Source organism: Herpailurus yagouaroundi, unplaced genomic scaffold, assembly GCF_014898765.1.
Source record: "Herpailurus yagouaroundi ecotype Mexico unplaced genomic scaffold, PumYag 166, whole genome shotgun sequence".
In the NCBI taxonomy this organism is placed as follows: Eukaryota; Metazoa; Chordata; class Mammalia; order Carnivora; family Felidae; genus Herpailurus; species Herpailurus yagouaroundi.
Genome location: NW_024412407.1, coordinates 14517506 through 14529448, shown reverse-complemented (window position 1 = coordinate 14529448; position 11943 = coordinate 14517506).

The following is an 11943-nucleotide window of genomic DNA, read 5'->3' as shown; positions in this document are numbered from 1 at the left end:
CCAAGAATCATCACAGGTCTCTTTTCATTTGTTTGCATTCAATTCAGCAAATTTACTAACATGTGAGTGGCAAAGTCATGCAAGTCTCTTTGATAGCTGGCCATATTAGCAGCACAATCATTTCATTAAAATTTACAAAGTCTGTATGTAGAGATTCTAGTGTTAAGGTGGTTATTTTCAACATCTTTTACTCCTAATCTCATGCTTTTCATGTGTCAAAATGAGGCTGTCTTACATTTACAAATTTTACTTCTTTATATCACATCTCCTGACTGTGACAGGAGAAGTGGAGGGCCAGGGTAACCTTAAATGGAAGTGACAGGAGGATGTTCAGGCAGGCAGAATATGCTACACAGAGGGATGTGTAGGTCAGAAAGCAGCCGGCAATCGAGGCAAGTGCCTTACATCACTGGAGGCCAAGCCAATGTATAGAAGGAGCAGTGCAGGGGGAATCTAGAAGCATAGAACATTAGAGATCCAAATGGGCCCACACTTAATTGTAGGTAGGTCAGTTTACCAACTGATACTGACGCTGAGGTGCAGGAACAAGTTTTTAATGTCTTGGAGCAAAAGACTAGGTATGAGGAAAATAAGATAGAAATTTGGTTGCTAGAATTGTGGTATAAGGAAGGTTGAAAGCCAGTTACTAGAACTGGGGAAAAGGTCAATGTGAGATATGACTTGATGTTGAGCCCCTTAAGTACAGATCTAATTAAAACCATTTAAATTCTACTCCCATGCTTATATATATTCAAGGATATATACAAAACATATAAAACTATATGCTTTAAAAGTGTAAAACATCAGAAATGATTTTTATAATAAAGACATCTACACATAAATAACAATATGTATTGTAGATAATATATATGTTGTATGTTTATATAGTAAATCACCAGAAAGTAATTTTTAGTAACAAAGATAAATTAAGGTTTAAGAATTTTAGATGGATTTCCTTTCAACAAATGGTAAGTAGTATTTCATCTGTGCTGTATTCCTTTGTTGAACTGTTTACTGACCCAAGAGATTACCTAATTGCCCTACTGGCCTTAAAATAGCACTGTGTTTGACTCATTATCTATTGATCATGCTAGTCTTATTCATGTGAGGTATAAAACAACACTGAAGATGAGATCTTAGGTCAACATTTCAGCTGTTATAAATAACCACCTAATAATTAGTTCATGAGGAAATGTCTTTTGCTGTGAAGGAAAAACCCAGAAAATATCTTGTCTGAAGATGTGTCTCCTAGATTAATTTTTCCTTAGCGTAATTCACCACGTCTACTGCCTCCCTGTGACTGACTGGAAGGAAAGCAGTAACTTTAGTTAGGGAGAAGAGATGTTTATATCCAGCTCCCAGTTCTTGATTTTTTAGTAAATTGGTTAACCTCTCCTTTATGTCCTTTCCACATATAATAATATATCAAAAGTCAGTTAATTCCACATACAATAATATATCAAAAGTCAGTAAATCTTTTAGCAAGTTATTTTACCCTTTTAGTCAATTTGTTCCTGTTCAAAAAATGTTGAAAGTAGGAAAAGCTAATAATATTGGGTCGTTGCTTCTAACTTAACTGTATGGTTTAGTTACTGAAAATGACCAGCTATACAATGTGGAAGATTGATTTGTTCTGAAATGGCATATTCACTCGGTCTAATTCAAACCAATAATAGATATACTTTGATGAATTTTTATTATAAAAATTGGTATTTATATCATTAAACAAGATATCTACCCTGGGAGGTAATCCTATTTAAGTATTTATTCCCAATGACTTAATAGAAGATATTTTATATTTGAAATTATGAGATATTCCCTAGGTTAAATTCTGGGAAACGATCTTGACAATTGGGGAACGGGTGGAATTACTTTGTGCATTTTTGGGGGGACAAGAGATTTCTAGTTTCCAGCCAAAATATCATAGAGCAGGTTGTAGGATAAATGTTTTATGACGATATACAAACATAACACAGAAATGAATAGCAAAATCCAATTTTTGTTTTGAGATTTTTTTTTTTTCGTTAAGAAGTTGAGAGTCTTCGGGCCTTTACAGCTTAAATAAAATTTTGATCACTCTCAGAAACTTATAAAAATGTACCGAAGAGTAAATCACCAACGTGCCAAGTTTCTAATAAACAACTGTTTACGGAATATTAAAACCGTATGTGAAAGATATTTAAAGGAACTGGATACAGAGTGATAAGCAGGAATGCAAACATTATCTTTAGGGTTAGGAATCTTATAACTTTCTCTTTGCCTTCTTTTTCTCCCCCAAGTCTGATCTTTGATCTGAAAAAGAAGGCTGAGACCAATATAGAACTAAATGAAATTATGGTGGCGGTGGCCTGAAACTCTAACCCTGTGGCCACAGTCCGAAACCTCATTTACTTAGGCTTCCCTTGCCTGAGCGGTTAAAACTGCTGATTCCTCTTCCCCTAGGCGGACTGGCTGCTTTCCCACAGGGTCCCTCGCCGCCCTATCAGGCCACTGTCTCCGCAGAAACCGCAGAGGCTTTCGGGAGGCTAACAAGCAGCCAGCCTGGGCGCAGAGGCTGTCGGGAGGCTGGGCCGTCGGCCCTGGGGCGGGGCGGAAGTAGGCGGCCGAGGCCTAATAAATTGGCTGAGGCTGAAGAAGTTGTGGCTCCGTACACAACCCAGGCATCTGAGCTTCCAGCCTCTGGGGCTTCAGACGTTTCGGGGAGATGAACTGGGTCGGGGGATCCCGGTGAGTTGTGTTGCTGGAGCTTGAGACTGGAGACCTTGAGTCCCTGGACGTTCATTCCCATAATGGCGCCTCTTTCCTAGGCCGTCGAGGGGCGGGGATAGCTTTAGCTGGGGAGAACTTGTAGGCGTGGGTCTTTTCATCGGGAGCCAGGAAGGGCGACCCCAGCCACCACGTCTCTGTTCTTAAACCAAAAGCAAGTGGGCTTCTCCCCGCTGGCTCTTCAAAGGCTTAGCGTGTGGAGCCGCCCACCGTGCGTGAAGCGCTCGGCTCTCCCTCCCAGGTGTCTCACATCTTCCTTCTCTAACGAGGCGTCTCACCGCCTGAGCCCTCTTCTACCTTCTTCCCGCTCCTGCCCCTCTCACTTGGAAAAGGTTTTCTTTCTAGGACTGTATACATTTTTTTCATGAACGTGGACCGTATTGTGGAAAAGACCATTTCCTGCTGCCCCTAAGTTCCTCGGTGGGGAGAGGGGCGGCAGTATCAATCGTATATTTAGTTTGTTTTTTAAAGGGAGGTAAGGTGAACAGTTTCTAATGGCAATAACTCACAAGATAATTTGCGATTTGTTTTGTATTTATCATTAATCATCTAAAGCGTGATGGGTTGGCAATTTAGTTTTATACAACATGTTCATTCCTATTGGCCTAAAGTCCACTAGGATGGAAATAATGTAGGCCTGTAATTTCATTTGATGAAAAGAATTGTTTTGATTGAAACACTAAACCATTGAATACAATTTTTTTGTCACAGGTGGACCCAGGTGATGTGGTTAGAATGTTACACATTTACATTCTAAGGAATTTTGTAAGGGGAAAGACAGCTTTTGTGTTCACCAAGTATTGTAATTATGCCCAGTAATTTTAGCAGGAGCATTTATCCTGTTGAAGAATATGTTAGCATTGTATGTTAGAAATTTATCTGAATTATTTCTGGCTGGTGTTCTAGCATCATACTTCCACTTTGGAGAAAACTGAAAATTCACTTACAGGTTTCACAGGATTTTGGTTGCTATATGATTATAATTTGATGTTTTTGAATTTGAAATTCTTCAAAATGTGAATAATAAATGAGATTAAATCATTTTACAAATGCTTAAGTACTGTTACAATGTAGGTGCCATTCTGTCCTATATTTAAACTTCTGGCTATTCTAGGAGTAATATTTCAGTTGCTGTTAGGAGGACACAAAAGCAAAATACTGCAGGAAAATAGTAGTTGTGTTTCTCAAAATGAGGTAGTGCTGTGCCTGGATGTAGTAAAGTTTTATTTTATTTATTTTGAGAGAGAGAGCATGAGAAGGAGAGGGGCAGAGAGAGGGAGGGAGGGAGGGAGGGAGAATCCCAAGCAGGCTCCATGCTGTCAGCGAAGAGCCCCACTTAGGGCTTGAACTCACGAACTGTGAGATCATGATCTGAGCCAAAATCAAAAGTCAGATACTTAACTGACTGAGCTCCCCAGATGCTCTGAAAATATATTTTTAAACTTAAACATGGATACATTATGGAGTAAAGTGCAAAACTCTTGCAATATTACAATAACATATGCAATTTTAGATAAATTTTCTTGGGTGAATGGGCTCCTTAGGTGAAACCCTATATTGGTAATGAAACAATGAGTATCTCCACTTTCTACTACCACAGTAGACAAGGGTGGACAAGATGAGTTGATCATGGTTTATGATCATGAGTCCTGAAGGATCTCAGAATCCAAGACAGTGCTCAGTAACCACTACTAGCTTAATTAGAGCTATTAGAGAATAGACCTTTTAATCCATACCCCAGTCCATCTTGAAGTACTTGTTTATTACCCTCTGTTATTAGGATTGGTTTTGGTTGAAAATTTTGAGAACTGTTAAGAACTTATAGATAAATAATTGGAGAACACTTACAAAGCTCCATTAGAACTGCTCCCAAAGAGCATTCAACATTAATTAAACAAATAGATTTTCACATGCCTACCTGTTTAGGACATGGTTAAGCCCTACGTGGGGGAGGGGAGTTCAGAAAAGAAAAAGATATAGTTTTGAGCCACAAAAATAATCAGTGGTAGAATGGTGAGAATAGAATTTGGTAAATGACTATTATACTGAAAAGAATAGTTAAATAGCACTTAATAATAAAATGAGCTTTTTTTTTTTAAGGTTATTTATTTATTTTGAGAGAGTGAGTGAGCAAGGGAGGGGAAGAGAGAGGGTGAGAGAATCCCAAGCAGGCTCTGAGTTTACAGTGTGAAGATGCAGGGGTCAATCCCAAGAACTTGATATTATGACCCTATCTGAAACCAAGAGCCAGATGCCCAACTGACTGAGCCACCCAGCTGCCCCAAAATAAGCTCTGTTCTAAGTGCTTTTTCAAAACTAGCTCATTTACTCTTAACAAGATCCTAATGAGGTGTATACAAATGCTACCCCCAGTTTACTGATGGGGAAACTTACACACTGTTAAATGTTAAGTGATTTGCCTAAGGTCACCCAGCTAATCTGTGGTAGAGTTAGGATTTGAAAACAAAGTGCTTAACCACTCTGTTATGCTGTGTGGGAACATGAGTATTGTAAAATTGGCACACATAAAGGGCTGTGGATACTTAGGGAACTGAGAAACAAAATTACGTTAAGCCTTGAAAGATAGCAATATTGCACAGAACAAGCATCACAGGGAAACAATGAAGCACAGGTTCTTAAAAGTTGAAAAGTAGGTGCGATAAATAATTAATCAGATTAGAGACCTAGTTTTTAGCAAGGCTTAGAAGAGATGGGTTGAGAGCAGAGGTATTATAGAAACTGAAAGGATTATTCGATAGACAGCAGGTGGGTCTGCATTAACACAGGAAAACAGGAAGAAGCTTTACAATGTTGTTAAGGGAATTAAAGAAGCAGGCTATAGCAAGTTTATGTTTTGCTCATAGCAATCTGATTGCATACACAAAATAGAAGCAGAATATTCTTGTATATGATAGGAACCTGATATCTGTTAAGTTTAATTGCAGAATCATTTCATGGGAGAATCTTAGGATTGCAAAGGTCTACAATTTTTCTTGGCCTAAAACAAACTTGGCATTTGATTTTTTGCTACTCTTCTGTTTAGGGACTCTATTGGTCATACGTAAAATTTTTTTTATGTGAAATAAAAAAAGGTAAAGAGTTGGTGGCTATGGAAGAAGTAAGCTTCCCTTATTTTCCTTTTTAAAAAGAATGCTTATTTATTTTTGACAGAGAGTGAGCAGGGTGAGGGGCAGAGTGGAAGGAAAGAGAGAGAATCCCAAGCAGGCTCCTTCACTGTCAGCCCAGAGCCTGATGAGGTATTCAATCTCATGAACCTGTGAGATCATGAGCTGAGCTGAGATGAGGAGTCAGACACTTAACCAACTGAACCACCCAGGTACCTCTTATCTTCCTTTTTAAAATTACTAAAATTAGGGGTGCCTGGGTGGCTCAGTCAGTTGCGCGTCCGACTTTAGCTCAAGTCATGATCTCACAGTTTGTGAGTTCGAGCCCCATGTCGGGCTCTGTGTTGACGGCACAGAGCCTGGAGCCTGCTTTGGATTCTGTGTCTGCCACTCCCTCTGCCTCTCCCCGACTTGTGCTCTGTCTCTCTCTCTCAAAAAAAAATAAAATAAATAAAATGTAAAAAAAATTGTTTACAATTACTAAAATCGTTTTATTTGGCTTTAATGTTATGGATTGTGGACATTTTTGCAAGATATAACATTTCATTTCAAACAATCTCATTTTGGGTAGAGATTTGGTCTAAGCTGAAAGTAATTTACACCTCTATGATCGCAATTCCTAATCAACTGTCTGAAACTTGCTAATCAGTGATAATGTCAGGTTTTTCAATTTAATGGTCTGTTCTTTCTTTTTTTCCCAAAATTATATTATTTTTTTTTTTATTTTAAAATCCACCCCCTCCCTCCCCCCTCCTGCCCTCACGTCCTTTTTTGACAGAGTTAAAATATTAGTGTCAGTCTTGCCAATTAAAAAAAAATTTTTTTTTTACTTGTCTGGAAATCATTGACCTACAAGTCTAATTCTTGTTTTGTATGATTTATAAGTCACCACTAAGAGCCTGTATTTTTGTAGTCAGGTTGAGGTGTAAATTTGAGACAGAACAGGTATAACTACTGATATTTTTAAGTTTGGAAACGATTCTATTTTCCTGTTTATTCATCACTGACTTGTTTCACCAAATTCATAGCCCCTTAGACATGAAGGTGTTAGGAAGATGGGAGAGGAGGGGAAAATAAAAAGCTGTAGCCAGTCTTTGGGCCACAACATGCCTTTTAGAATGAGCTTGACTGTACATGGGCTATATAGCACTATATATGAAGTATAAGGGAAAAAAATTTTAATTAGGGGAAGCTTACTTATTTTAAAATAAAACTTTTTTAATGTTTATTTTGAGAGAGAGTGAGAGTGAGCAGGGAAGGGGCAGAGAGAGAGACGGGGGCAGAGAGACAATCCCAAGCAAGCTCTGCACTGTCAGCACAGAGCCTGACGCAGGGCTTGATCTCACCAACTGAGATCAGGACCTGAGCCGAAATCAAGAATGAGAGGCTTAACCAACTGAGCCACCCAGGTGCCCCTAGGGGAAGTTTATTTTTGTAAGTTAGATTGAATAATGCAACCAGTGTCATAAGAGGAACATAGATAAAAGCCTGTTTAAATTTAGGTGAGGGAGAGGTTTGCATTAATAAATGTAGGTCTGGAACATTTGTGCAGAATATTTGTTAAGTGCTGTGGACCAAGCACTGTGCCAGGTGGGTGTGCAAAGTAACAAAATTTAATTGTTTTCTGAGAGATTCGTATTTTATTGGGGGTGGGGATATGACATGCCATTAGGTTTGAAAACATTTAAGATAAGGGGCCAAAATATATGATTTAAAAAATAGATACTCTGAACGATACAATATAGGATAGTTTAGCTGAAGCTTTGACAGCCAGAAACAAGTTTAGATGGAGGAAACAAAGAAGCAAATAAACATTACATAAGTAGTTGGAGAAAAAATTATAATATTTAAATATTTAAAAATGTGTATGGGTCTACTTGATGGTGAGGTTGAAAGCCAGACTGAGAAGTTGAAATTTGATCTGTTAGCTACTGAGTCATATAAATTTGGAAGTAATACAATAAAAATGGTATTTTTATGACGGTAGTATTAGTATTTTGTAGTTTGGAATGCAGTGGGAGAAAAACTCTAAGATCGTGATACCAGTTGGGAATCTGATGGGGGGAAAAATTAATACTATTTTTCCGTATTCTGTGATTGTCCAAATCAACAGCAATCCTAACTCACTTGTATGTTTCGGGGGGGGGGGGGGGCCTGTGTGAATTTGAGTTTGTTGCTAAACCTCTCTATACAAGGGCAGATCCACGTGGTGAGGAACCTTCTGTATGGAAAAATAATGCAAAATCATGACTGCAAAATTAGATACAGGGCTTGGAAGGGACATTTTTATGTTAAGGCACCTGAAGCTTAACCTTAATTAACTTTACAATAAATTATTTTTATAGTAAATTAGTCTCTGAGCATCCTTTTCCTTATCTGTTAAAGGGGGATAATACTTAAATTCACAGTGAACATTTACATTTCACTGGTGCAGTCATGATTTATATTATGGTCCTCGTGGCATGTGCAGTTTAGCATTTGTCTTGGAGTTTTTGTTTTTAACTTTTTAATGTTTATTTTTGAGAGAGAGACAGAGCACGAGTGGGGCAGGGGCAGAGAAAGCGAGACATAGAATCCGAAGCAGGCTCCAGGTTCTGAGCTGTCAGCACAGAGCTGACACGGGCTCAAACCCACGAACCATGAGATCGTGACCTGAGTAGAAGTCAGACACTTAATTGATTGAGCCACCCAGGTGCCCTGATGGAGTTTTTGTTTTTTAGCTAAAGAAACTACCATTACTATTTCTGTTAAAATGAGCCCACATAGATTCAAGGACTGGCCTATTTTTTTAACCTCTGCCATGGTCTGAATTAGTACATGAGCCACGTGTGCCATGAAGAGATTTCTCACTTTAACATGTGGTTAAATCCAAAGACCTGCACTGATAACCCAGGAAAGACACTTCCCAGATCGAAAAATAACTAACCTCTCCTTTTAAAGATAGTGTGGAGGGCACTAGCTGATAATGTGCTGGGATATGCGCAGCTAGGGACAATTAATTTGCCGGTTGGGGTTGTGAAAGTATTAAATGCTGATGTCCCTGCTGGCCACTTGTACCAGCTAGTTGTGCTATTGCATGCTAAATTCTGAGACATGTGTATAGCTGCCATACCTGGGGGTGGGGTCAATATGAAGCTTGGGAAATTTCAGGTTAGGTGTAAGTGAAATACTTGTAAGGAATACAAGGCTAATCAGTCCTGCCAGAGAGCATATTAAGAGTAATAGGAATATTGTTGCTGTGATGCTTTCTGTCAACTTTTTTTTGTTTTTAATATTGTTTGGTAATGGTTTTGTAATCTTTTTGTAGCAAGGACCTCACATAAAGGAAAATTAATGCTTAATAATAAATTATGTACTGATACTTTGTTTTCAAATTAAGTTGATGGTGGACTTACCCACAAAAATTTTACCAACATTTAGCATCTCTTATGTTTTATCATTGAGCACATGACAAACCGAATAAACAAAATCTACTGAAAAAGCATCCAGATTTATTTTCAGATTTAGTAGTTATTTTAAGAATATCATAGCGGCAAATAATTTGACACGTGTAACTGCAGAACATTGAAGACAAAATTATATCTGCAGTGATAATATGAATACACATTTGATGGGTTATAGCATCATGTGTAAAACAGGATTCTTACTAAATATTATAACCTGTGTGACTAATATATACTTGGATTGATTGTGGTTTACATATCCCACGAAGCTTGATATTTTACCGAACAGAAACTGCAGTTTTCAGAATTTCAAACAATTTTATATATGCACAATTAATATAACTGAATTACAGTTTCTAAGACAATACTAATGTTGAAAAAATGCTTTGGTGTGCCATTATAAGCTTTCTCTTTTTGCTGCCTTTCACTAATTGAATTTCATAATCACTTGGGATTTTGAAGAATGACTTTGTAAATTAATGTGTCCTGCATTGTTTTGAACATTTTTGTAAGCAAATATACTAAATTTTGAAGACATTTTGTTCAAAAACATCTTTATTCAAAATAAATAAATCTTTATTCTATAAATAGAATGGAAAAACTTCAACTTTAGAAGCTTTAGTAAATTATTGAAAATAAAATTTTTATGATTTAATTGGGAATAGCCTGAAATATACATTTAGGTTGAGATATCATTCACTTTCCAAAATCTCTTCCACTATGTGATCAGGAGAGGGCTGCTCATGTTTATCATTACAGCCTGTGACTGTGAAACAATGTTTTCTTTGTGAAAATACTATAAAAATTCAGTCTGCAAGAACTTATTTAAATTAGGCTGTGTATTTTGAGTATTAGATTTCTGCTTTAATTGATTTGACAATTTTTTTTCAATACCTTACCTTTTATAACTCACACATCTCTAAAAACCTTTTTCTTGTATTATAAGAGAAAAATCTATGTAAAAGCCATAATGTTCTAACATATATCATTACTATTCCTAACACATCAGGTAGACCTGTTTTAGTTTTGTGGAAAGCCAATGTAAGTACTTTTTCTAGGCTAGTTACTGTCCTGAATCTTAATAAGTTTGCTGGCTAACAATGTTGGATTATGATGTTTTAGATTAAATTAGTATCAATGTAACATAAGCCATAAACTATTGTTTTTCATTGGTTAGTTATTGCTCTGTTTATTTTATTTACATTTTACACTTTTAATCACACTTAAGATAATATTATAAGATCTTAACAATCTGGAAAGTTTCCTTTGCATGGCACCATGCCACTAAAAAATAAACTAAGCGGCAAACTAAAAAGCAAAACAAAAGAAACAGAAGCAATTCAATACTGACAAGACATATGACACCCATAGTATTTAATTCATAATGTAGTTTCAATATCTCCTACATCCTCCCATGTAAAATGTGTTAGTGTTGTTTTTTTATCTTTGTCAACCTTGTTGTTTTTTTTTTTAAGGAAGTATTTCTTTAGCCTTTTCCTTTAAATATGTTCTTACTAGAAAGAATAGCAAGGGGCAGAATACTCATGATAAAAGCATGCTTTTATTTCTTAGTGTGTTTCTGTGTCTCTCTGTCCCCCTTTTCCACTTCCCCTCCTTCTATCTCTTCTTTCCCTCCCTGAATCTTTTTACACCTATTTTACTTTATTCTTTCTTACAAAGAATTATGTAACAAATATCCATATTCCTGCTCTCCAGAATTAATAACCTGTAGAGTGTTCTATGAAGGGTTATGACCTACTACTGATTTTCTTTTAGTATGTAGCTACAAAGGCAACTAATATTGTTCATCCTTTTATTGAAAGAGATGGTTACAATAGCTTTCTTTAAAAGTCTACTTTCTTGAATAAAGTAATGATTGCTATTAAAAAAATGAGCCTCATTTTCACTGCCCCACTTCTAACAACTGGTAATTTAAATTTTAAGGCAAAAACTAGAGAAACTCTTAAAGTTATTTTTTTATAAAGTACGTATAAATTTCATGAAGAAACTTGCATATAATTAAGGCCTTGAAGGTATTGAAAGTTTTGAATACAGAAGTGTGGTGGGGAAAAAAATACGTGTGATGGGAGAAGTGTCCATATATGGAGGAGAAAATTGTATATTTTAATTTGGTTGGGTGTTGGAATACATGAAGTAGAAGAACAGAAACAAGTTTGAAATCTGAGTTGGGAACAGACTATGGAAGCCATGTCCCTAAATGATAATCGGAGATGAGTTTATTGCGATTACCAATGTAGTGAAATGTATTGGAGAACATTTGCATAAAATCCAGGAAACTCTTTAAAATATCATTATAGTAGTTAGCTACATAATATTGGAGTTGTCAAAGTAGCAAATGACTTCTTAGGATTCATAGTTTATATCTGGCATGTTTTATAGTTTATATCTGGCATAGTTTATATCTGGCTGTTTTAATTATGTCCACATTTTTGTCAGGTATAAAATTCTACTTCCCCCTTTATTTAGGGGCTGTGTTTTCCTTTTGCTCTGTTATTTTTTTTTCTAGCTTTTTTGAGATATAATTGATAAATTATTGCTGGCTAGGACTTCCAGTATTAGGTTGAGTGAAAGTGGTGAGAGTGAAAGGG